This window comes from Mobula birostris, chromosome 5 (genome assembly GCF_030028105.1).
Source record: "Mobula birostris isolate sMobBir1 chromosome 5, sMobBir1.hap1, whole genome shotgun sequence".
In the NCBI taxonomy this organism is placed as follows: Eukaryota; Metazoa; Chordata; class Chondrichthyes; order Myliobatiformes; family Myliobatidae; genus Mobula; species Mobula birostris.
In genome coordinates this window covers 178,496,616-178,524,278 of record NC_092374.1, presented here as the reverse complement: position 1 = coordinate 178,524,278, position 27,663 = coordinate 178,496,616, and the positions used below count along the sequence as shown (strand labels likewise).

General features: G+C 45.2%; 1 protein-coding gene across 1 annotated transcript in view; it reads right to left on the bottom strand.

Annotated features, from left to right (window-relative positions):
- The window catches only part of LOC140198075 (uncharacterized), a 151,849-nt gene that overhangs the window by 66,373 nt on the left and 57,813 nt on the right, over nt 1-27,663 (bottom strand). The window lies entirely within an intron of this gene.

Sequence of the window (27,663 nt, the reverse complement as noted above, 5' to 3'; positions counted from 1 at the left end):
TCAGACCATCACAAACATGCTAACTGTTGTGTCCTCATCTATAGTAGTTCTGTTTGCCAGCATTTAGTCCTTAGCCTTCTGTGCCTTTGCAATTCAAGTCAACTCAAATCAAGTTTATTGTGATGTGCACAAATACAGCGAGGTACACATGCAGTGAAAAACTTGCTTGCAGCATCATCACAGGCTCACAATTGCAGAATATAATTTGTACATACAGGTAAGTTATATGTAAGCTATATGATGGTGAATAGAAATGAAAAAATGTGCAAAAAGGAGACATTATTCCAAAAAAAAACACAATCAACAATAAAACCAGGATAGTTCTAGAGGTGGTCTGCACTGCTCCATTGCTGAGGTAGATTGGTGTCGTGCAGGTCAGTTCAAGGACCTCTTGGTTGTAGGAAAGTATCTGATCCTGAAGCTGATGATGTAGGACCTCAGGCTTCTGTACCTCCTGCCCAGTGGCAAAACCCAGAGGAGGGCATGACCAAGATTGAAAAGATGCTGCTGATAGATGCCATCTTCTTGGGGCAGAACCTCCTGTAGATGCTGTCAGTGGACGGGAGGGCTGTGTCCATTTTAGACCAAGCTATGTCCACTACTCCCTGCCACATCTTGTGTTCTTTTGCATTGGAATTGCCATACTAATCATAAGGCCTCCATTTAGGATACTTTATAGTACTCCTGTAGAAGTCTGTTCTCATTTTTGGTGCTATGGCAAATCTTAAATTTCTCAGAAAGCAGAGATGTTGATGGACCTTTTTAATGATTTAATTTATGTGCCATGCCCATGAAACGTCACCGAGATGTTGGCAGCCAGGAATTTGAAGCTGATGACTCTCCACTCTAACCCACCCATGAGAACTAGCATTTTGTCTACTGAATTCAGACACCTTTATGTCTCTGAGATTACCTATCCGCTCCTCAAAGTGTGTTTTACAAATTGCAATCAAAGTTCAAAATTCAAAGTAAATTTATTATCAAAGCATGACTATGTCACCATATACTACCCTGAGATTCACTTCCTTGCAGGCATTCACAGTAAAAGAAACACAATAATTAACGGAAAACTACACATATACAATTACAGACAAACAACCAATGTGTAGAAGAGACAAAATGTACAAATACAAAAGAAAAAAGACAAATAATAATAATTAAATAATACTGAGAAAACTAGATGTAGCCTTTGACAGTTAGTCCATAGGTTGTGGAATTGGTTCAGTGTTGAGGTAGTCTGATGGTTGAAGGGTAATAAGTTCCTGAACCTCACCTTCTGGGTGAAAACATTTCCCTCGATCCCCTCTCAACTTCCTCTCTCCTTAAACTTATGCTGTCTACTTCGGATGTCTTTGTTATGGGGAAAAGGTTCTCATTATCTACTCTATGTCTCTCATAATTTGACACACCTCTTTTGGATCCCTCCTCAACCTACTCTGCCTCGAGAAAAACAAACACAGCCTCTCCAGTCTTTCCTCATAAACAGAATCCGCCATTCTTCTTTACACCCCTCCAGTGTGGTCACATGTATCCTGTAATGCAATAATCAGAACTGTACGTGTTTCCCTTCCATCTGTCTGTCTGTTTTAGTGATTTCCTTCAAACACTAAGTTGAATATGTTCATTTTTTGAACTTTGCACATCACTGATGACTAGCGGGGCAGGAGATGAGGAAGGAGAATCGCCATGATATGTGACCTCATTATGAAGTTGTGGTTGTTTTGTATTTGGCAGAGACACACAAACGGCAATATTTTTACACCTCGATGACCGGAAATGTGGATTTTCCTGAGTTTGTACACGTTGGACTTTTGGATGATGTCCAGATAACCTACTTTGACAACAGTATTATGGAGGACATTTCAAGACAGCCGTGGATGGAGAGAGAACTGGATGGTGACTACTGGACGAAGGAGACCCAGAGACTAATCAATCGGCACAAGCTGTCCATGGCCAACCTCCAGATAGCAATTCAACCAACCAACAGAAGCATGACAGGTGCGTGCATCATTATGCTTGTAAAGTGAATGGGCTTCACACTGTATGCAGACCCACATTGTTTTTATAGGAGCCATGTGTGAGGCTGATTGAAAATGTTCAGTCACTTCAGTTGAGATAGTAAATTGGATGTGACACTGGCTTCATTAGAGAAGCCAGAGATGTTTGCCTCTCTGACTGGAGGCCTGTGACTAGAGGTGTGCTGCAAGGGTCAGTGCTGCATCCATTGATTTTCATCTTTATTAATGATCTGGATGATGATGTGTTAAACTGGATCAGCAAATTTAAAGATGACCCCCAAGATTGGGAGCATAATGGACAGTGAGAAAGCCTATCAAAGCTTATGCAGGATTTGGACCAGCCGTGGTGCGGATGGAGGGATGGGAGGAAAAGCTGAAAAGTGACAGATAAATTTAATGTAGACAAATGCGAGGTGTTGCACTTTGAGAGAACTAGGGTAGGACATACAGTACACAGTGAGCAGTAGGGCACTGATGAGTGCGGTAGTACAGAGGGATTGTTAATACCTATCCATAATTCCTTGAACGTGATGTTACAGGTGGGTAAGGTCATAAAGAGAGATTTTGGCATATCAGATTTCATAAATCCAAGTATTGGGAACAGGAGTGGGGATGTTATTTGAAGTTGTATAGGATATTGGTGAGGTCAAATTTGGGGGATTGTGTGCAGTTCTGGTCACCTCCTGTACCTACAAGAAAGATATTGATAATGTTGAAAGAGAGCAGAGAAAGCTTGTAAGGATGTTGTCGGGACTTGAGGACTTAAGTGATAAGGAACTGTTGAGCAGGTTAGGACTTTATTCCCTGGACCATAGGAGTATGAGCAGAGATTTGATAGAAATATACAAAATTATGAGTATTATAGATCGGGTACATATAAGCAGTGTTCTTCCATTGAGGTCGGGTGAGACTAGAACTAGATATCATAGGCTAAAGGTGAAAGATGAAGTACTCAGGTGAACATGGGTGGTTGCGAATGTGGAATGATCAGGTTTGATTTCAACATCAGAGAAGTTCAGATGAACACCTGGATGGCATGGTTATGGAGGGCTATGGTGCAGGTGTAGGTGCAGGTCGATGCGGCTATGCAGAACAATAGTTTGGCATAGACTAGGTGGGCCAAAGGGTGTTTTTCTGTGCCATGTAGTGTTCAATGGGAGCGGACCACTATATTGGGAGAGCAACCCAATGGTGTATTGGAGAGAGGACAGTGACATGAAAATGGCGGGAAATGGTAAGTGGACAGGCACAATGGGTGTGCGATCCAGGCTACGTAATGGTGAGCAGATGGTAATGTTGGGAATGTAATGAATAGGAATGATGTCTGACTCAGAACGAGGAATGGCTGTGACTGCAAAGTTAGGACTAATGGGAGGGCAGTGATGAATTGACGTCTGTGTTGGAGGTAATAAGTGGATAATGATCAGTGATAGCTATGTATATGTGTAATGAGTGTGTAATAGTGAGCGGATGGGTGTGTAGAACTGTAATGAGTATGTAATAGTGAGTGGATGGCTGTGTGGGAGTGTATAGGTGGGTAATGATGAGTGATTGCAATCTGGGTATTTAAAGGGTGGGTAAAAGTGAGTAGATGGCTGTATTCAAGTGTAATGGGTGGGTAATGGCTGGGTGGGACTGTTGTGAGTGGATGCCATATGAAAATATAATAGTGAGTGGATGGTTGTATGAGAGTGAAAAGTGTGGGTAATGGTGAGTGATGGCCATGTGAGGATGTAATACGTTGGTAATAATGTGTATATGGCCATATGGCAATGTCATGGTGTAACAGTGAGTGGATGGCTGTGGGAGTGTAATGGTGAGTAGATGGCAGATTGGGAGTATAATGGTGAGTAGATGGCTGTGTGGGAGGGTAATGAGTGTGCAATAAGTGGTTATTGGACATTGAGTGTGTAATGGGGAACAATGGTGAATGGAGATCCATGCCCCTGAGTTCGACATTATTGTACGAGATGCAGGTGTGACCTGAGGCCAGGTTTTGATGTCTTCTCCTTCTCCAGGGCTGAACTACCTGCAGTACACGTCAAGCTGCCAGCTGAATGACGACCAAACGGTGAGCGGGGTCCGCCAGTTCGCCTTCAATGGCCAAGACTTAATCAGCTTTGACCCTGAGCACGCCACCTGGGTCACCACCTCTACCATCGCGATCACCACGAAGGACAAGTAGAACAGTGACAATAGCAACAATCTCTACAAAAAGCATTACACAGAGAACATCTGTGTCGAGTGGCTCAAGAAATATCTTGAGTACGGAGCCCAGACACTGTCTCGCAAAGGTAGGTCAGGCTAAACATCTGCCATTCAACATCTGATCAGTTCCCTGCCAGCCACGTCCTCCCGCACGTTTCACGTTGCCCCCACTAATTCCATGGTGTTAGTTTGAACTGGAACCAATAGCTCGAGTCATGAGGAAATGCAGCAGGACTTTGTTTTTTAGGATCAGAATTAGGATCGGGTTCATTATCGCCGTTATACACTAGGTGGCCACTTAATTAGTGTAAGGAAAGAGTTAAATGTGGTTCCACCCAAACCACACCATGTGGCACCAACAATTCCAGTCACAGTCACTAAGATCATTTCTTTCCTGTTACGATGTTTTGTCTGAACAACTGAACCTCTTGACCATGTCTGCATGCTTTTGCTGTCACATGATTGGCTAATTAGATCTTTGCACTAATGAGCAGGTGTACAAGTGTACCTAATAACATAGCCACTGTGTGTAATTTCTTGTTTTGTTACAGCAGTGCAGTGGGACACATAAAAAGTTATTATACATGAGGAATGAACTGAATAAACAGCAAAAAGACAATTAGTGAGATGTTCATTCGTTCATGAACTTTTCAGCAATCTGATGGCAGGGGGGATGAACCTGTTCTTAAAACAGGAAGGTCTGCAGGTATGATTAAAATATGGAGCCCTTAGACTCCTACTTCCACCTATCCTACTGGTGAATGTATGATCTCTGGAAAATAAAATGAAGACCTCACAGCAAAATTGCAGTACCAGAGGGACATCAGGGTCTTCTGTGTACTTTGCTTCATGGAAGTATGGTTCATCCTACCTGTGGGCTTCACTATTCACCACAAGGACAGAATAGCTGAGACTTTTCATTGTGCTGCACAAACATGGCAGTCTCGTCTCAAACCTGCTCACCCAACATGGAACATCTAGTGGTCAAATTTTGTACGCTTTATTTATGAGGGTGTTTTCTGCTGTCATCCTGGTAGCGGTACACATTCAGCCTCTGGTTGCATCACTGTCTGATATGGTGGTGCCATTGCACAGGATCAGCAAAAGCCGCAGCAAGTTGCAAATCGAGCCAGCTCCAGCAGGGGCACTAGCCTCCCCAGCATCAAGGACATCTTCAAAGCACAATGCCTCAAAAAGCTGGCATCTATCAAAAAGGACCCCATCACCCAGGACATGCCCTCTTCTCATTGCTACTATCGTGGAGGCGGTACAGCAGCCTGAAGACACACACTTAAATGTTTCAGGAACAGATTCTTCCCCTCTGCCATCAGATTTCTGAATGGACAATGACCCATGTACACTCTCTTATTATATTTCTCCCCTTTTTTTGGCTCTCTTTTTGACCACTTATTTAATCTAACTTTTTATATATATTTATTATTGTAATTTATAGTTTGTGTTTACTATATATTGCATTGAACTGCTGCCACAATGACAAATTCCACAACATATATGCCAGTGATATAAAACCTGATTCTGAATGCACTGCCAGACCTGATTGGAGTTGTGGAGATCCACAGCTCTAGAAACAAGGGAGTGTCTATGACACGTCATCAGTGTTCATTTATTCTGTGAGTAAATTACAAGAGAGTTGTGGAGGCTTTGGAGAGGGTGCAGAACAGGTTCACCAGGACACTGTCGGATTAGAGTGCATGAGCTATAAGAAGGGTTTGGATAAACTAGGGCTGTTTTCTCTGGATTATCAAAGGCTGAAGGGAGACCTGACAGAAGTTTCTCTTGTTTGGACTTCAAAATTTCACTTTTGAAGATTTCCCATTTGCCAAGTACACCTTTGCCAGAAAACAGACTGTCCCAGTTCCCACTTGCCAGATCCTTTCTGATACCATCAAAATTGGCCTTTCTCCAATCACAACCTGCGGACCAGACCTATCTTTCTGCATATTTATTTTGAAACTAATGCCATTATGAGCACTAGGTGCAAAGCTTTTTCCTACACAAACTTCTGTCACCTGCCCTGTCTCATTCCCTAAAGGCAGATCAAGTATTGTACACTCTCTCATTGGACTTCTGTGTACTGATTAAGGAAACTTTCCTGAACACATTTGATAAACTCTATGAAAAGTTGAAATCACCTACTATAACGACTTAATGTTTCTTGCAACAGTCTGCGATCTCTCTGCAAATTTATTCCTCTAAATCCCATAGTCCGTTGGGTGGTCTATAATATAGCCACATTAACACAAACACCTTTCATATTACTCAGTTCCACCCATAAAGCCTCACTAGATGAGTCCTCCAGTCTGTCCGGACTGAGCACTGATGTGACATTTTCCCTGACTATTAATGCCACTCCTCCCCCTTTAATTCCCCCTGCACTGTCGCATCTGAAACAGCAGAACTCCAGAACATTGAGCTGCCTGTCATGACCCTCCCGCAACTAATGTCTCACTGATTTATACAATATCTTATCCATGCTCCGAGCTCATCTGCCTTTCTTATGAATTAAATTGGCCTTATTTCTTACATCCTTCATATACCTGAGGAGTAAAAACGTTACGTCTCTGTCTAAGTGTAGAATGTGCAATTTATAGTAATTTATAACAAATGGTATGAACAACAGGACAGTCAATATAACATAGAACTATACTTGTATCAGCATGAATTAATCAATCTGATGGCCTGGTGGAAGAAGCTGTCCCGGAGCCTGTTGGTCCTGGCTTTTATGCTGCGGTACCATTTCCTGGATGGTAGCAGCTGGAACAGATTGCAGTTGGGGTGACTCGGGTCCCCAATGATCCCAGCCCTTTTTACACACCTGTCTTTGTAAATGTCCTGAATAGTGGGAAGTTCACATCGACAGATGCGCTGGGCTGTCCACACCACTCTCTGCTGAGTCCTGCGATTGAGGGAAGTACACTTCCCAGACCAGGCAGTGATACAGCCAGTCAGGATGCTCTCAATTGTGCCCCCGTAGAAAGTTCTTAGGATCTGGGGGCCCATACTAGACTTCTTCAACCATCTGAGGTGAAAGAGGCACTGTTGTGCCTTTTTCACCACACAGCTGGCGTGTACAGACCACATGAAATCCTCGGTGATGTGGATGCCGAAGAACTTAAAGCTGTTCACCTTCTCAATCCCAGATCCATTGATGTCTATAGGGGTTAGCCTGTCTCCATTCCTCCTGTAATCCACAACCTGCTCCTTTGTTTTTGCGACATTGAGGGAGAAGTTGTTTTCTTGACATCACTGTGCCAGGGTGATGACTTCCTCTCTGTAGGCTGCCTCATTGTTATTTGAGATAAGGCCAATCACTGTAGTGTGGTCAGCAAATTTAATCAGCAGATTGGAGCTGTGGGTAGTGACACAGTCATGGGTATACAGAGAGTAAAGGAGGGGGCTTAAGACACAGCCCTGAGGGGCATTTGGGTTGAGGGGCAGAGGTGAAGGAGCCCACTCTTACAAACTACCAATGATCTGACAGGAAGTCCAGGATCCAGCTACACAAAGTAGGGTGAAGGCTGAGGTCTCTGAGCTTCCTGTCGAGCCTGGAGGGAATTATGGTGTTGAATGCTGAACTGTAGACCAAGAACAGCATGCTCACATAAGCATCCCTCTTTTCCTGGTGTGAAGAGCTGTGGCTAATCGTCTGTCAATCAGTTGAGTCGGTAGACAAATTGTAGGTGGTCCAGTTTACGTGGTAGCAAACTGCAGATGCAGTCCTTGAGCAGCCTTTCAAAGCATTTGCTTATTACTACAGGACGCCAGTCGTTCAGACATGTTACCTTGGGCTTTTTCGGTACAGGAACAACAGTGGATGTTTTGAAGCAGGAGGACACTCTACACTGCGCGAGGGAGAGATTAAAAATGTCTGTAAGCACACCAGCCAGTTGTGCCGAGCACACTCTGAGTACCCGGCCAGGGAGGCCATCTGGTCTCGAAGCCTTGCGACTGCCCACTCATTGGAAACATTTGTGTATTTCAGCCTCCAAGATGACCAGGCTGCAGGTCGCAAGGAATATTCTTCTTGAATTGAATATACGGAGTTGAGGACATTAGTTGCACCATGCTCAATCTTTTGATTCCTGGCTCAGTCTGAGGTCTTAACAAAATCTGTCTCCTCAACCTCTCCACTATCTGTTTTGGCACTCTCGTTCCCATTCCCCCTTTAACTCTCTAACAGTGTTCATTCCAGCAATGGGTGCTCCAATGTTTTAGGAGGCCCACGACCCACACTCTGTGATGCAGGAACAGCTTCTTCACTTCTGGATTAAGATTAATGAATGTTACATGAATCCATGAATACTACCTCATTATTCCTTTTTTTGCTCTACTTATATATTCTGTAACTCACAGCAATCTTTAGGTCTTAGCCACAAAGCAAGAAATTTCACAACAGCACACAAAAACTGCTGGAGGAACTCCGAAGGTCAGACAGCATGTATGGAAATGATTAAACTGTCGACATTTCGGCCAAAATCCTTCATCAGGGCTGAGAAGGATGGGGGATGAAACCAGAATAAGAAGGTGGGGGGAAGGGGAGGAGGACCAGCTAGAAGGTTGTATTCCAGGTGGGTGCGGGAGGGGTAAGGTGAGAAGCTGGGGGGTGATGAGTGGAAACCGTGAAGGGCTGGGGAAGAAGGAATCTGATAGAAAAGAGTGGGTCATAGGAGAAAAGGAAGGAGGAGGGTACCAGGTGAGGAGGAAAAGAGACCAGATTGGGGAAATGAGGAAAAGGGAAGGGACAGAGAAAACAAATACCGGAAGTTGGAGAAATTGATGTTCATGCCATCAGACTGGAGGCTACCTAGACGAAATACGAGGTGTTGCTCCTCCAACTTGAGAGAGGACCCAGAGTGGCAGGAGAGGAGGCCGTGGACCAACATTAGAGCAGGAATGGGGATAGGAATTGAAATGGTTGGCTACTGGGAAATTCTGCGTTTTGCTGATGGACCTGCTTCATAAAGAGGACCCATGATCTGCGTCAGGGCTCACCAATGTAGAGGCTGCTACACTAGGAGCACCGGATACAATACGTGGCCCCAATAGATTCACAAGTGAAGTGTTGCCTCAGTTGGAAGGACTGTTTGGGGTCCTGAATGGAGGTGAGGGAGGAGGTGAATGGACAAGTACAGAACTTCTGCCACTTGCAGGATAAGTGCCAAGAGGGAGATTTATGAGGAAGAATGAATGGACAAAGGAATCATGGAGGTAGAAATTCCTGCAGACAGTGGAGAGGTGGTAAGGTAAAGCGTGTTTGATAGCAGGGTCCCATTGAAGATGGCAGACGTTGGAGAGAATGATGTGTCAGATATGGAGGCTCATGGGTGGTCAGTGAGGACAAGGGGAACTCTACCCGTGTTATGGCAGTGGGAGATGGGGTGAGTGCTGATGCCTGGGAAATGTTGGAGATGTGGGTGAGATCAGCATCCATGATAGGGGAAGGGAAAGCCCATTTCACAACATATAAGGTAATGACATTTAAACAGTTCTAATTTTGTAACTGGGTGGTGCAGGGTGGAGCAAGAGCGGGCAGACAGTAGTGCGTAACAGTAAGGAGGAATATAGGCAGATGGAGAAGGCAAGAGAGGAAGAAAAGTGTCTTGACCAGAAATTTTGACTGCTCACTTCCTTCCATAAATGCTGCCTGACCTCCCGAGTTCCTTAGTTCACACTGTATGTGTGTTTTTAGCCATTATTCCCTGACATTAAAATTGTTTTTTGAGAACCCCTCCACTAGTCTAACAGGTTTACCCACATTCTAGCTATTGCTGAGCGGTGATCTGAGAACAGGAAGCAGCACAAACAGAATCAAAGAGATGAGGTAAACAGGAAGAAACAATGCTGGAAGAACTCAGCAACCAGGCAGCATCTGAGGGGGAAAATGAACAGTCAATATTTAGGGCAGAGACCCTTCATCTTTATTGAAAGTTAGAGAGATGATAATCAGTTTAAAGAGGTGGGAAGAAGTGGCAAATGATAGGTGGATCCAGGAGAGGATGCGTGACAGGAGAGGAACATGCCCTCTTCTCATTGCTACCATCATGGAGGAGGTTTAAGACAAACATACACATTTTAGGAACAGTTTCTTCCCCTCTGCCATCAGATTTCTGAATGGACCTTGAATCAACCCATGAACACTACCTCACTAACCAGAGGGATGCCAGTGGACAATGTCAGGGTCTAAATGAGATCACTGGGCACAAAGAAAAGGCTGGGAATATCAATAACTGTGGTACTTCTCTTCCTGAGGAACTTAACGTATTCTACGCAAGATTCGAACAGAAGAGGAGCATCCCGTTCCCTTTGGATGAACTGGACCTGGTGGTGTCAAGATTCATTGTCATTGAGGAGGACGTTTGAAGGGCCTTCCTGAAGATAAATCTAAGGAAGGCGATGGGCCCAGATGGCGTCCCGGAACGGGTTCTCCGGGCCTGTGCAAGCGAGCTAGCTGGAGTGTTTGCTGACATCTTCAACTGCTCCTTGCTTCAGTCTAAGATCCCCTTGTGTTTTAAGAAGGCAATGATAATCCCGGTGCCGAAGAAGAGCAAGGTAGCATGCCTGAATGACTATCGAGCTGTGGCTCTGACATCAATCGCTATGAAGTGCTTCGAGCGATTGGCTATGACACACATTAACCACAGCCTACACGTAAACCTCGACACTTCACAATTCGCCTACTGGAGCAACAAGTCAATGGCAGATGCCATCTCTCTGGCCCTACGTTCCTCCTTAGAACACCTAGAGAATAAAGATGCATACGTAAGGCTCCTTTTCATTGACTACAGCTCTGCCTTTAATACCATCATTCCAAATAAACTGATTCCTAAGCTCCGGAACCTGGGCCTTAGCACTCAGATCTGCAGCTAGATCTTCAACTTCCTCACAGACAGGACCCAGGCTATAAAAATAGGGGACAAGCTCTCCTCTACAATCACTCTGAGCACCGGTGCCCCACAAGGCTGTGGACTCAGCCCCCTGCTGTACTCACTGTACACCCATGATTGTGTAGCCAAGTTTCCATCAAATTCAATGATACAACAATTGTAGGCCATATCTCGGGTAATGATGAGTTTGAGTACAGAGAGGAAATTCAGAACCTGGTGGCATGGTGCGAAGACAATAACCTATCCCTCAACGTCAACAAGATGAGGGAATTGGTTGTTGACTTCAGAAGGAGTAGCGGACCGCACGACCTAATTTACATCAGTGGTGTGCAAGTGGAACAGGTCAAAAGCTCTAAGTTCCTTGGGGTCAGTATCACAAATGACCTGACTTGGTCCAACCAAGCAGAGTCCTGTCATGGTCGGGATCGGGGTCCCTTTAAATTTACCTTGTTTATGTTACGATCCGAACCGTTGATTCCCTGTTTTCCCGTGTCCCTCAACTTTGGCGATTAGAGGCAATTAACATTCGGCTGAACCGGTAGTTTATAGTCTCCGGCTTTCAGCCGTTCGGTGCGGGAGCGTCTGCAAAGTCATCAAAGGTACGGTGTGCCAATGTCAAAGTGAAGGATAATCCAAAGAGCTTTTACAAGTATATTAAGAGCAAGAGGATTGTAAGGGATAAAATTGGTCCTCTTGAAGATCAGAGTGGTCGGCTTTGTGCTGAGCCAAAGGAAATATGGGAGATCTTAAATAGGTTTTTTGCGTCTGTATTTACTAAGGAAACTGGCATGAAATCTATGGAATTGAGGGAGTCAAGTAGTGAGACCATGGAAACTGTACAGATTGAAAAGGAGGAGGTGCTTGCTGTCTTGAGGAAAATTAAAGTGGATAAGTCCCCGGGACCTGACAGAGTGTTCCCTCGGACCTTGAAGGAGACTAGTGTTGAAATTGCGGGGGCCCTGGCAGAAATATTTAAAATGACGCTGTCTACGGGTGAAGTGCCGGAGGATTGGAGAGTGGCTCATGTTGTTCCGTTGTTTAAAAAAGGATCGAAAAGTAATCCGGGAAATTATAGGCCGGTGAGTTTAACGTCAGTAGTAGGTAAGTTATTGGAGGGAGTGCTAAGAGACAGAATCTACAAGCATTTGGATAGACAGGGACTTATTAGGGAGAGTCAACATGGCTTTGTGCGTGGTAGGTCATGTTTGACCAATCTGTTGGAGTTTTTCAAGGAGGTTACCAGGAAAGTGGATGAAGGGAAGGCAGTGGATATTGTCTACATGGACTTCAGTAAGGCCTTTGACAAGGTCCCACATGGGAGGTTAGTTAGGAAAATTCAGTCGCTAGGTTTACATAGAGAGGTGGTACATTGGATTAGACATTGGCTCGATGGAAGAAGCCAGAGAGTGGTGGTAGAGAATTGCTTCTCTGAGTGGAGGCCTGTGACTAGTGGTGTGCCACAGGGATCAGTGCTGGGTCCATTGTTATTTGTCATCTATATCAATGATCTGGATGATAATGTGGTAAATTGGATCAGCAAGTTTGCTGATGATACAAAGATTGGAGGTGTAGTAGACAGTGAGGAAGGTTTTCAGAGCCTGCAGAGGGGCTTGGACCATCTGGAAAAATGGGCTGAAAAATGGCAGATGGAGTTTAATACTGACAAGTGTGAGGTATTGCACGTTGGAAGGACAAACCAATGTAGAACATACAGGGTTAATGGTAAGGCACTGAGGAGTGCAGTAGAACAGAGGGATCTGGGAATACAGATACAAAAATCCCTAAAAGTGGCGTCATAGGGTCGTAAAGAGAGCTTTTGGTACATTGGGCTTTATTAATCAAAGTATTGAGTATAAGAGCTGGAATGTTATGATGAGGTTGTATAAGGCATTGGTGAGGCCGAATCTGGAGTATTGTGTTCAGTTTTGGTCACCAAAATTCAGGAAGGATATAAATAAGGTTGAAAGAGTGCAGAGAAGGTTTACAAGGATGTTGCTGGGACTTGAGAAACTCAGTTACAGAGAAAGGTTGAATAGGTTAGGACTTTATTTCCTGGAGCGTAGAAGAATGAGGGGAGATTTGATAGAGGTATATAAAATTATGATGGGTATAGATAGAGTGAATGCAAGCAGGCTTTTTCTACTGAGGCAAGGGGAGAAAAAAACCAGAGGACATGGGTTAAGGGTGAGGGGGGAAATGTTTAAAGGGAACATTAGTGGGGGCTTCTTCACACAGAGAGTGGTGGGAGTATGGAATGAGCTGCCAGACGAGGTGGTAAATGCGGGTTCTTTTTTAACATTTAAGAATAAATTGGACAGATACATGGATGGGAGGTGTATGGAGGGATATGGTCAGTGGGACTAGGCAGAAAATGGTTCGGCACAGCCAAGAAGGGCCAAAAGGCCTGTTTCTGTGCTGTAGTTTTTATGGTTCTATGGTTCTATGGTCATCTGGCCGGAGCAAGCCTTGTATCTGCCGATCGCGAGTGCTGGTATTTCGCCCTTCCTCACCGGAGCAACCCAGTCCAGATACCTCGCCAAAGCGAGCCTGCAAAGTTTCCTCACTGAAGTGGGTCCGTCAGTTAACCCACTGGAGGGAATCAAGAACCACTGTCTACTGTTCCTGGGTTGAGTCAAGAGCTCACCACTACCCGGAAGCACCAAGTCAAGTCCTGGCTCTAGGGGCATTCTAGCACCAAGTCAAGTCCTGTCCCTGGCGGCATCCCAGTTCTGAGTCAAGTCCTGGCTCTGGCGGTCTGTGATTCTTGCCCTACCCCCTTGTCTGAATCCCTTCTCTGCCCCTCTCGCCTCTAGCCCTCGTTTGCTGCCCCTGCCTGCACTTCGGTCCAGTTCCATCACCGGAGCTAGATAGGTACTGTCTGGTGTTCATTCGTGTTGGTCTTGTCTTGTCTTGTCCTCGCCTCCGTGGGGTAAGTCTGGCCGTCTTGCTGTTGCCCCACGGGGAGTTATGTCTTGTCCTGTCCTCGCCTCCGTGGGGTAAGTCAGGCTGTTTTGCCGTTGCCCTGCGAGGAGTCATGTCTTGTCTTGTCCTGTCCTCGCCTCAGTGGGGTATGTCAGGCCGTCTTGCCGTTGCCCCACAGGGAGTCGTATCTTGTCTTGTCTTGTCCTTGCCTCCGTGGGGTAAGTCAGGCTGTCTTGCCGTTGCCCCATGGGGGGGACATGTCTTGCATGTCTTGTCGTGTCTTGTTCTCACCTCCGTGGGGTAAGTCAGGCCGTCTTGCCGTTGCCCCGCGGAGATTCATGAGTCCCGGCCCTATGTCCTGTACCCAAGGAGGGGTCCTGGCTCTCTGTTCTGTGTATGTGCCCATGGTTCAATGTACCTGTTCTCCCGAGACCAAGGCTCTGTTTTCCATGTTCCTCCTCTCCCTAGCCCATGTCATGTCCATGCCCGGTTCTGGGGTCCGAGCCCGAGGCAAGACCCAGGTACTTGGTCCTTGCCCAGTCTCGGGCTCGGAGTCCATACCCTAGCCTGTTTATGTCTCCTCTAGTTCTGGGAGCCGATTCCGAGTCCAAGCCCAGACCCTCGGTCCCAGCCTAGTCGTAGTCCTGAGTCCTTGTCCAGTTCACTATTTCCTGCTTGTGCCTTGCTCTCCTGGTATTGAACAATAAACTAAATCTAAGTAACCTCACAAAATGTGTCTTGCATTTGGGCCCACCCTTGCTCCCTATGCCCCTGCCATTGTGACAAGTCCACTGCCAAGAAGGCCCACCAGTGCCTTTACTTCCTGAGAAAACTAAAGAAATTTGGCCTGTCCCTAAAACCCTCACTAATTTTTATAGATGCTCTGTAGAAAGCATTCTTCTCGGGTGCATCACAACCTGGTATGGAAGTTGTCCTGTCCAAGACCGGAAGAAGCTGCAGAAGACCGTGAACGTGGTGCAGCACATCACACAAACCAATCTTCCGTCCTTGGACTCACTTTACACTGCACAGTGCTGCCAGGATAATCAAGGACATGACCCACCCAGCCAACACACTTTTCATCCCTCTTCCCTCTGGGAGAAGGCTCAGGAGCTTGAAGACTCGTATGGCCAGATTTGGGAACAGCTTCTTTCCAACTGTGATAAGACTGCTGAACGGATCCTGACCCGGATCTGGGCCGTACCCTCCAAAAATCCAGATCTGCCTCTCGGTTTTTTTTGCACTACCTTACTTTCCATTTTTCTACTTTCTATTTATGATTTATAATTTAAATTTTTAATATTTACTACCAATTTGTACTCCAGGGAGTGGGAAGCGCAGAATCAAATATCGCTGTGATGATTGTACGTTCTAGTATCAATTGTTTGGTGACAATAAAGTATAAAGTACTATGTTTTGCTCTCTTTTTGGACATCCACACTCACCCCATCTTCCCGCCTCCTTAACAGAGATAGACTTTCACTTGTCCTCTTCTACCTCACCATGACCATCCAAGCAGTCCTTCCAGGTAGCCTGTGAATCTGTTTAGGTATTCTATTGTATTAGGTGCTCTCGATGTGGCCTCCTGTATATTGGTGTGATCTGACATAAACTGAGGGACTGCTTCGTCGAGCACCTCCGCTTTATCCACCAAAAGCAGAATTTCCCGGTGGCCAACATTTTAATTTTTCTCCACAATTCCCATTCCTCTTCTGTCACTGTAACGCTCTGGTTAATATTTTTACTGCTATGCTGTAGGGATTTCATTTTAGCAGTTCTGTAAGAGCACTCTGTTCAACTTTCAGTCTGTTTGTGTTTGAGCTGAGATAAGGGGCTTTGTTGTTCTACTACAGAATGTGGTGTCAGCCAGACAGGGTGGTGGAATTGGGAGAAGGTTCTAGAGAACACTGGGCAGACAGTTTTTGTGAGGGACACTGGTGTGGGTCTTGGTCTTTGTTGGCAGGAGCGGGGAGAAGGCAGGAGGGAAGATGGCTGAGGATGCCGCGCCTGTTGCATAAGGTGCTTTGTGCAGATGAATGGCTTCAAGGAGGAAGAACCAATACTCCAGTGGGGGAGCCTGTTTGTTCAGGATGATTTTCGAGTGACATTCGGAAGTTGCAGTGTGTACATCGAAAACAACAGCTTCTGGAAAATGTAAGCTCCACCGTGCACATGTGGCTGTTTAAGTATAATGGACCTTTTTTTGTTTTCTTCTTTCTTTCCTTAAATAACTGGTTGCTTAAGTTAACATTCTTAAACATACTTCTTTACAATTGCATGCAGTGTACGACCTGTTACTTCTTGTCAGGGGCAGTAAATTACACAGCATTCACACAAACCGTGGTTTGCGTTGGCGAGACTTCACAACCTCACATATTTGGCGGGACCAAAGTTGTATACACTCTAGATGTATGAAGACTAAGAAAGGTGGGTTTCTTGCCACAGTCCCGCGGCTGTTAGCGAGGGGCTAATGAGCCACATTCCCAGAGATGCCCAGTACAAAGGGGTTTCATTGTGGGAGCATCATCCTGGAATGAATTCATTGAAAGCTGTGTGACTGCCCTAAGAATTGATTATGTGAGTTTTGTGTTTAAGCCTGCGTTAATTTATTGTCCAGGAAAGCAATTAAGATACGTGCTCATGGACGTGCAGTGATTGAGTTTTGGTGCGATTCAAAGACATTGCCTGTAACTAATGCTTGTATTCTGAGTGGGTTGGGTACCTGCAGCCCAGATGCACTGTTGATTCGGGTTTTAAGTACTGTTGGAGGATTAGGGAAAGCTATGATCATGGAGCAAACAGAGGCGAAAGATGAGGAGTTCGTTCAGACTAGAGCTGACATAACGGGTGTGGATCTGCCTAGCACCACTGGAGTACCTGGAGAGGCAGGGCCATGAGCCATCCATATTTTCAGAGAAAGGGGAAGTGTAGACAAGGGTGCTGAGTTGAAAGTCAAGTTTCCTGTAGCTGAGGGTGAAGGCTTTAAAGAAAAGTTGCTCTTGTTTCTGCGGGTGAGGGGGAGGGGATATCTGATGTAATAGGCCTAAATGAATACTTTAGCTGTTGATTTAAATTCTGGGCTCATTTTGGCTATTGCATCACTGGTTGATAAATGCAAAAGTCTATCTGTGGAGAGCTAAAGTTATTGTAGGCTGGAAGTGTTCACTGTGGCCAAACCTACACCCGATGGGGAAGCAGAATGTGGGGTTTGGGCTGGGCTCAGATACTGGAGTGCTCAGATAATATGAAAAAAACTGAGAGTGATGGAGAAATTAAGGGGCCATGGCTGATATCATAAGGGTACCCAAGACAGAAAACCCATTAGCCCAGTCAGCTAATTACCTGCAAGCCCGGGAAGATACGTATGGCACTGCTGGAAGTGCAGCTGATCTTAGGATGAAGCTTAGGCACACATTCCAGGAGGAAGGAGAGAAGTTATCTGCCTTCATTTTCTGGCTGAAGAATCCACTCCACTGTTTGTGCCACAAAAGGAGCATTCAACTGTCTCAGAGAAATTGCTTGAGGATGGAGCAAGTTGTGAAGGGTGCACTGTCACATGACATGATTGCTCTACTTATTCGAATGACCCGTAAGATGCCCCCTCCTCCATCTTTTACCAAGTAAAGCTGTGAAGTTAGGAGGAAAATGCAATGGAGGAGCAGGAGGCCTCCGTCAGCAGGGCACTGTCCTTAGTAGTAACTTCTGTTGCTAAAGCGACCCCCGATCAGAATCAGAATCAGGTTTATTACCACCGGCATGTGATGTGAAATTTCTTAACTCAGCAGCAGCAGTTCAATACAATACATAATCTAGAAGAGAGAAAAAAAATAAAAGTAACAATAATAAATAAACAAACAAGTAAATCAATTACAGTATATGTATATTGAATAATTTTTTTTAAATGTGCAAAAAACAGAAATACTGTACATTAAAAAAAGTGAGGTAGTGTGCAAGGGTTCAATGTCCATTTAGGAAGCGGACGGCAGAGGGGAAGAAGCTGTTCCTGAATCGCTAAGCGCGTGCCTTTAGGCTTCTGTATCTCCTACCTGATGGTATCAGTGAGAAAAGGGCATGCCCTGGGTGCTGGAAGTCCTTAATGATGGATGCTGCCTTTCTGAGACACCGCTCCCTAAAGATGTCCTGGGTACTGTATAGGCTAGTACCCAAGATGGAGCTGACTAGATTTACAACCCTCTGCAGTTTCTTTCGATCCTGTGCAGTAGTCCCTCCCCACACCCCTCCCCCCCATACCAGACAGTGATGCAGCCTGTCAGAATGCTCTTCATAGTAAAATTATAGAGGTTTTTGGGTGTATCTGTTGACATGCCAAATCTCTTCAAACTCCTTATGAAGTATAGCTGCTGTCTTGCCTTCTTTATAACTACATCAATATGTTGGGACCAGGTTAGATCCTCAGAGATCTTGACACCCAGGAACTTGCTCACTCTCCCCACTTCTGATCCCTCTGTGAGGATTGGTATGTGTTCCTTCGTCTTACCCTTCTTGGAAGTCCACAATCAGCTCTTTTATCTTACTGACGTTGAGTGCCAGGTTGTTGCTGTGACACCATTCCATTAGTTCACATATCTCACTCCTGTACACCCTCTCATCACCACCTGAGATTCTACCAACAATGGTTGTATCATCAGCAAGTTTATAGATGCTATTTGAGCTGTGCCTAGCCACACCGTCATGTGTATGTAGAGAGTAGGGCAGTGGGCTAAGCACACACCCCTGGGGTGCGCCAGTGTTGATCGTCAGCGAGGAGATGTTATCACCAATCTGCACAGATTGTGGTCTTCCGGTTAGGAAGTCAAGGATCCATTTGCAGAGGGAGGTACAGAGACCCAGGTTCCACAACTTCTCAATCAGGGTTGTGGGAATGATGGTATTAAATGATGAGCTACAGTGTATTCGGTGAACAGCATCCTGATATAGGTGTTTGTGTTGTCCAGGTGGTCTAAAGCCATGTGGAGAGCCATGGAGATGGTGTCTGCCGCAGACCTATTGAGACGATAGGCAAATTGCAATGGGTCCAGGTCCTTGCTGAGACAAGAGTTCAGTTTAGTCATGACCAACCTCTCAAAGCATTTCATCACTGTCGATGTGAGTACAGTACTACCGAGTGACAGTCATTAAGACAGCCCACATTATTCTTCTTAGGCACTGGTATAATCATTGCCTTTTTGAAGCAAGTGGGCACTTCCGCCCGTTGCAGTGAGAGGTTGAAAATGTCTTTGAATACTCCCGCTAGTTGGTTGGCACAGGTTTTCGGAGCCTTACCTGGTACTCCTTTGGGACCTTTCGCCTTGTGAGGGTTCATTCTCTTTAAAGGCAGCCTAATATCGGGCTCTGAGATGGAGATCACAGAGTCATCAGGTGCAGCGGGGATCTTCACAGCAGTAATTGTGTTCTACCTTTCAAATCAGGCATAGAAGGCGTTGAGTTCATCTGAGAGTGAAGCATCGTTGCCATTCATACTATTGGGTTTTGCTTTGTAGGAAGTAACGTCTTGCAGACCCTGCTGGAGTTGTCGTGCATCCGATGTCACCTCCAACCTCGTTCAAAATTGTCCCTTCACCTTTGAAATAACCCTCTGCAAATCTGGTTTTCTGGTACAGGCCTGGATTGCCAGACTTGATTAGATTAGATTAGATTATGAAGACTATTAGATTATGCAGACCTCTTTTATTGTCATTTAGTAATGCATGCATTAAGAAATGATAAAATATTTTCTCCGGTGTGATATCACAAAACATAGGACAGACCAAGACTGAAAAACTGAGAAAACCACATAATTATAACATATAGTTACAACAGTGCAACAATACCATAACTTGATGAAGAATGCCACAGATCTAGCCTTCAGCAGATGATGTAACTCCTGGTTCATCCATGGCTTTTGGTTTGGGAACGTACAGCAAGTCTTTGCAGGCACACAGTCATCCACACAGGTTTTAATGAAATCGGTAACAACTGCAGCATAATCCAAATTTGAAGATGAATCCATGAATATAGTCCAGTCTACCAACTCAAAAGCAGTCCTGTAGGCGCTCCTGTGCTTCCCTTGTCCATACCTTCTCAGTCCTCAGTCTTCAGTCTCTGCCTATACTCAGGGAGTAGAAGTACAGCCAGGTGATCAGACTTCCCAAAGTGAGGGCATGGAATAGCATGGTAGGCATTCTTGATGGTGTTGTAGGTATGGTCCAGTGTGTTGTTTTCTCTGGTATTGCAAGTGATCTGTTGATGGTAAATGCTTAGTGATCTGTTCAGACTGGCCTGGTTAAAATCTCCCAAAACAATTTTGAAGGCATGAAGGTGCACTGTTTCGTGCATGTTGATCCCATTGCTCAGATCATCTAAAGCCTGATTGACATTGGCCTGAGGTGGAATGTAAACTGCTACCAAAATGACCCCAGAGAACTCCCTTGGTAGATAAAAAGGACAGCACTTAACTGCTAGATATTCCAGGTCTGGTGAGCAGAATTGGGACAGCACTGATATTTGTGCACCAAGAAGGGTTGATCATGAGGCATACTCCTCCACTTCTGCTTTTGAGAGACTCCTTAGATCTATCCTCATGGTGTATAGTAAACCCATCGATCTGAATCGCTGAATCTAGTACAGAAGGGGTTAACTAGGATTCCGTGAAACAAAGGACACACCCAGTCCTAATGTCCCTCTGATTCAGCACCTTAGCTCTAAGATCATCGATTTTACTCACCAGTGTCTGCATGTTCTCCAGCAAGATAGTCAGTATAGGGAGTTTAAAATAATGCTACATAAGCAGGGCTTTGTAAGAAGTTGAGAAAGATCGGAGGGCCGAGACATTTCAGATGATATCGATTGGTGCTGCTACCAAGAATGACAAGGCTGAAATGAACCGGACCCTCTGGTGGGACGTACCAAGGCGAGGGCTGCTACTGAGCGGGACCCTTGTCCAGAGTGACCGATATTCTCTGTTAGGATTGCGGACAGAATTCAAGCAGGAGTGTGCAGGAGAGGAAAATCTTCAGAAAGTAAATCAGTGGTTAATCAAGCAGAGAAGGAAAGAGGTAAAACTACGGAGTGACCCAGTAAAGGAATGGGCTGGCGTTTCAGAGAGGATACATGCCCATCAGTGTAACAAGGGAAATACTTAAGTACCAAACACTATTCCTGAAGTTTTAGGGGCCAAGTTCTGCTGTAACCATATGGATTGAAGGTGTTTATGCCAGAGCCATACTTGACACAGGTTCTCAAGTTACTTTGCTTTATAGATCCTTGTACAACTGATATTTGATGCACTTACCATTGACGCCACTCTCTGCCCTTGAGATTCGGGGCCTAGTACTGATGGTTGCTTGTTGCTGAAGCTGCAGTTTTTGGAAGCAGATGTTGGAGTGACTGAGTAACCATTGACACACCAGTGTCGGTCTGCCTAGAGCCAGTTGAAAAAGGTAAGAGCTTCCATTTTTGTGGGAACAAATACTGCATTGTGAGAAGGCTCCCGGGAGAATGCAAGGAGAGAAATGGAGAGAACTTTTTGAAAACCTTGTCCATTCACCTTGTGTTTAGAGCTGCTGTTGAGAAAGTGCAAGTTTCTCCTAAGCAGGATGTTGAGCAGAAATGAGGAACTATGTGGTGTACCCAGTCTAAACCTGTCACCTTACACCCTGGTGGAATAGCTAGAGTGACAGGAACCCCAAACTTGCCAAAATGTTTGAGGAATGGAAAAGAAGATTAATTGACAAAATATTGGGACCCGAAGATGTGTTTTCTATTGACAAGGCTGACTTGCCACACTTCAGGAGAAACCGAGGACACTCCTTTTTTGAGAGAGGTCTTGCCAGTTAGCACCAGCAGAAGCTGAGGATATTCGGTCATGAAGCAGGGAGGCTTGAGCCACCGGAAGACACAAGTGAGAGGTACCCTTTAGCAGACAGGAAGGGTCACAAGGGGTGGATGAAACTTGAGGAGCTGAAGATTGGATAAGGAGGTCTCAAAGAGTCAGGATAGGTTGGCCTATGTCGCACTGGGGTAACAGAGTGTTGCGTCTATCCCCCTAGTGAGATATGTCACTACCACTCACAAATGGATTGGAGGTCCTGACATCAGGAAATTCCTTTGAAAACTATTAAGGATGGGTTGATAAGTTTCAAAGTCATGAGGACATGACTACTTTTTTTACTTTTTGGGAGTGGGAGAATAAAGCTCTGGTTAAGATTTTTACCACTACGCCATAGGTATTTCATTTTCGCAGTTCTGTTCTACTTTCAGTCTGTTTGGGTTTGAGCTGAGATAAGGGCTTTGTTGTTCAAATTTGGAACGTGGTGTCAGTCATTTAGGACGGAGGAATTCAGAGAAGGTTCTAGAGAACGCTGGGTGGAGAGTTTTTGTGAGGGACACTGGTATGGTTTGAGGTCTTTGTTGGCGGGAACTGGGAGAAGGTGGGAAGATGGCTGAAGATGCTGTCCCCGTTGCACAAGGTGCTTCGAGGAGGAAGGACAAACACTCCAGTGGGGGAGCCTGTTTGTTCAAGATGGATTTCAAGTGAAATTTGGAAGATGCAGTGTGTATATCAATGGCTTCTAGAAGATGTGAGCTCCACTGTGAAGATGCAACTGTTTAAGTATAATGCGCCTTCTTCGTTTTCTTCTTTCTTTCCTTTAATAACTGGTTGCTGAAGTTAACATTCTTAAATATACTTCTTTATAATGTATGCGGTGTATGATCTGTTAATTCTTGCCGACGGGTGATTGCCAGGTGCAGTGAATCACCCAGCATTCACATAAACCAGGCTATGGGATGGCGAGACATCCTAACCACGGATTTGGCGGGGCAAAGTTGTATATGCTCTAGATGTATGAAGCCTGAGAAAGGTGGGTTTCTTGCTGTGGAGTCCAGTGAGGGGGTTAACGGGTATATTTCCAGAGGTGCCCAGTACAAAGGGGTTTTACCACAGTGAGGCCACTCTGCATGTGGAGGGGCCATACCTCATATTAAGTCCAGGTAGCCTTCAAAATGGTGGCATGAACATCGAATTTTCCTCCCAGTATTATTTCTTCCTCTCCCTTCCCTCTTCTTCTATTCCCTGCTCTGGTTTCTTACCTCTTCTCCTCACCTGCTTATCACCTCATCCTGGTGTCCTTCCTTCCTCCCTTTCTCCCATGGTCCACTCTTTTCTCTTTTCAGATTCCTTCTTCTCCAGCCCTTTACCTCTACCACCCACTGACTTCACCTATCACCATCTAGCTAGTCCTCCTTCCCCTTCCCCACCTTTATTCCAGCATCTTCCCCCTTCCTTCCCAGTTCTGAAGAAGGGTGTCAGTCTGAAACATCGACTGTTTATTGATTTCCATAGATACTGCCTGGCCTGCCGAGTTCCTCCCAGCTCTGATTTCTAATATGTGCAAAATCTCTTGTGCTTATATTATGAACAGTTATCCAGGAAAAGATGTGCCATCATTGAAGAGGATCCAGAAGATGTTCCAAAGGATGACTCTGGGAATGTAAGGTTTAACATATGAGGGATGCTTGAAGGCTCTGGGCCTATACGCACTGAAGTTCAGAAGAAAGGCAGGGGGGGATCTCATTGAAACCTATCGAGTATTGAAAGGCCTAAATAGAGTGGACATGCAGAGGGTGCCTCCTATAGTAGGGTAATTCTAGGATGAAAGGGAACAGCCACAGGACATACTTGGGAACAGAGGAGGATGAATTTCTTAGATGGCTGTGGAGAGCTAGTCATTGAGTATATTTAAAGGAGAAGTTGGTAGCTTCTTGACTCGTAGGGATGTCAGGGAGAAGGCAGGAGGATGGAATGAGTTGATTAATAAATCAGTCATGATGGAAAGGCAGAGCAGACTTAGTGTGCCAAATGGTTTACTTCTGCTCCTATGTCTTATGGTATAGCTGTTTGTGAGTGTAATGACCACACAACTAGCCAGCACTTACTGCTCTTCCTGGTGGGCACCAGCTTCCTTTCTGTCTGTGTCCTTTCTGAATGAGCTCACTAAGATGTGCATTCTTAAAGCATTTTGTGCATTCCAGAGCTAGTCTTCCCTGGCTGGACACTAGGCACCATGTGTAGAGATGTCTATACTGTACATCTCACTGCCTCAGTAAAGCAGCCAGCACAATCAAAGACCACATGCACCCTAGAATTTTCATTCTGCCCCTGCCGTTAGGTAGAAGATACAAAAGCCTGAAAGCAGGTACCCCAGACTCAAATATAACTTCTAGCCCACTGTTACAAGAAAATTGAATAGTCCACTTGTATGGTACATTGGTTTCTGGACCTCACAATTGAATTTGTTTTGGTCTTACATCTTATTATCTACCCACAGTACACTTTTACTGTAACTAACACTACATGCTGTATGCCTGTTATTGTTTTCCTTTGTACATAGAACATAGAACGGTACAGGACAGCACCACAATTTGTGCCGAACCAATTAAATTAGTAATCAAATGTCAAACTAAATAATCCCCTCTGCCTACACAATGTCAATATCCATGCAGTTTCCTCACATTCATGTGCTTATCTAAACATCTCTTAAAGGTCTTTAATGTGTCTGCTTCTACCCCCACCCCAAGACATACATTCCAGGCACCCTCCACTCTCAGCGTAAAAAAACTTGCCCGTCACATCCTGTTTGAAATTACACCCTCTCACCTTAAATGCATACCCTCTGGTTTTACTGTCTGTTTACTCTCAGTCTCACACTCAAAATCTTATAAACCACTATCAGATCTCCCCTTAACCTCTGCCGCTTAAGAAAAGGTGATAGGTCCATTCTCTCGTTATAGTGCTCCAATTCAGGCAGCATTCTGGTAAACCTGCGCCCTTTCCAAATCCCTGACATCCTTTCACAGTCAGACCACAGTGTTCAACTGTGTTCAGTACTGCAGATGTGGTTTAACTAGAGTTTTATAAAGCTGCAACTTCCTGGTTTTTGAACTCACTAGAGTCATAGAAAACAACAGCACAGAAACAGGCCATTCAGCCCATCTAGTCCATGCCAAACTTTTTAAACTGCTCAGTTGCATCAACCTGCACCTGGACCATGCCCTTCCATATTCCTCCCATCCAAATTTCTCTTATACAGTGAAATTGAAACCACATCTATTACTTACGCTGTCAGCTTGTTCCACACCCTCACGGTCGGCTGAATGAAGAAGTTTCCCCTCATGTTCCCCTGAAACTTTTCTGAAATACAACAAAGGCTGGGACGCAGGGGAATTGGGAATGACTTGAGTGGGGGGGGGGTAGTGGGAAAGGTAGCAGAACTGGAGGAAGGCCACCCAAAGGGTAATGACGGGAGAGCACACTGGGGAGTGGAAGAGCACATGGACAGATAATCATCATCAACAAGGCCATTTGACCCACTATGTCCATGCTAAGCGTTCAGCACCCATCCATGTTTATCCCATCACCTTGCATCTAGTCCATAGCTTTCTGGACCTGAGTGATTCAAGTGTTTGTACAGACTCTTCATCAATGCTAATGCTGACTCCGCTTCCACCACTCCAGCAGGGTGATCCAGGTACACACAGCTCTCTAGGTGAGAAAGGTTTCCTGCCAAATTTCTTCCCCCTTACCCCAAGTCCATGTCCTCTAGTTTTTCGTATCTTTGATATGAGGAGTAGCATCCTGCAATCTACACACTCTACCCCAGAATAGCTTTACAAACCTGAGTCATGTCTTCTGTTAATCTCTCCTGTTCCACGGAAACAGATCCCGCCTCTTATGTTTCTCCTCATAACTGAAACTCCCCCGGTGAATCTCATCTCACCTCTACAGTACTATAACACACTTGCTGTAGTGTAGAACTGCACATAGTACTCCAACCGACCAGGAGAGCGCAAAGTGCAAGTAAGGGAGAGAGCGCAGTGAGGAGCCAAAGGAGAAATTATTGAGAGTGAAACCAGTTCTTTCCCTCTCTTTCTTTGCACTTCCGTCCCCAATCAGGTGGGCCTTACAGCTCTCCATGAAGCGTTGCGCAGGCACCAGTGCGCATGCGTATACGTGCTGATTTCTTTTCCCCAACAAGTCCTTTTCGGCGATTCTGTTCAGAGGTTGTGGGATATTAATCACAACCGGAATATAGGTGATATTTGGCTAATACACTCAATTTCGTTTCTAAAAGGGTTTATCTAACGAATTTAATATTAAACACACAGCGCATATTTTCCGCGCATGAATATAGAGATAAGTTAATTATCAGGGGAGCTTGAAGCAAGTGTTGAACGAACTTCCAGTAGAAGTGGTAAAGGCAGGTTCGATATTATTATTTATAGAAAGATTGGATAAGTATATCAACAGGAAAGGAATGAAGGTTTATGGGCTGAGTGCAGGTCGGTGGGTCTAGGTGAGACTAGCGTTCAGCACGGACTAGAAGGACCGAGATCGCCTGTTTCCATTCTGTAATTGTTAAACGGTTATATAAGTCAATAGTATCACAACATTTTAAGTAACGTTTGGATATTAAACACACAGCACATATTTTCCCTGTATGAACATATAAAATCATTGCAACACACCAATATCACTGAATCAGTGGGAGCCCTGGGCTTGTTTCCCTGCAACAAAATGGTGCCATCGAGGGGTGATGGGAGACAGCGATATTCAAAAGGAGTTCCTTATGTCCAGTCTATTCCGCAATTTAGTTCCCGTCGCATTCATTGCAAAGATATGTTGGAGATGGAAGCAACATTTTCAGTGCTTTTGCGGCTATCTCAGGATATTCAGCCTTGACTTTGATCTAGAATGCCGGCAGAGATGCTATGTCAAACATACTTTTCAGCCCGCCGTCATTTGCAAGTTCGAGGAGCTGATCTCCTTCCCGCACTGACATGGAAGACGCCCGGGTAATGACCTCACATGTGTTCAAGCTCAACAGTGGCCGTGACAGGGAATGAGGAAAGGTGCAGATGACTCATATCGCTAAATCATATCGTTACCTTGCGGCCCTCTACCGGTCCGCGGCCCGGTGGTTGGGGACCGCTGGGTTAGAACATAGACTATTCCACGTAGCCAACCGAAATGCAAGCAAAGCTGGGAGCCATACAAGTGTCCATGCTACACCTTTTACTTGAAGGGAGGAGCCAAAGGAGAAGTTATTGAGAGTGAGGAACAGTTTCACTCAGTGGAGGAGAGTGGTGATGGAGGGAAACTGGTTGGGTCTGGTGTCCAGAAAGAAATGGAGAACTTTGAGGCCATTCTAGTGGGATGTGGAGGTGTATAGGGTTGGACATCCATAGTGAAAATAAGATGATCAGGTCCAGTGAACTTGAATTTATTGAAAAGATCAAGAGGGTGTGAAGTGTCAAGGATGTAGGTGGGTAAAGACTGAACGGGGATGGGGGTGGGGGGATAAAACTGAGTAGAGGTCTGCAGACATACGTTCAGTGGAGCAGGAACTAGCAGAAACAATAGGTCTACCTGGACAGGCAGGGTTGTGGATCCTGGGCAGTTGGTAGAAACGGGTTGTACGGGGGCAGGTACTATGTTGGTGGCAGTGGATGGGAGATCCCCAGAGTTAATAAGGTCAGTGATGGTGTAGGAGACTCTTGACAATCTTCTGAGACCCTGGGGTGGGGGACTCTGCTATAATAATTGAGGAGCT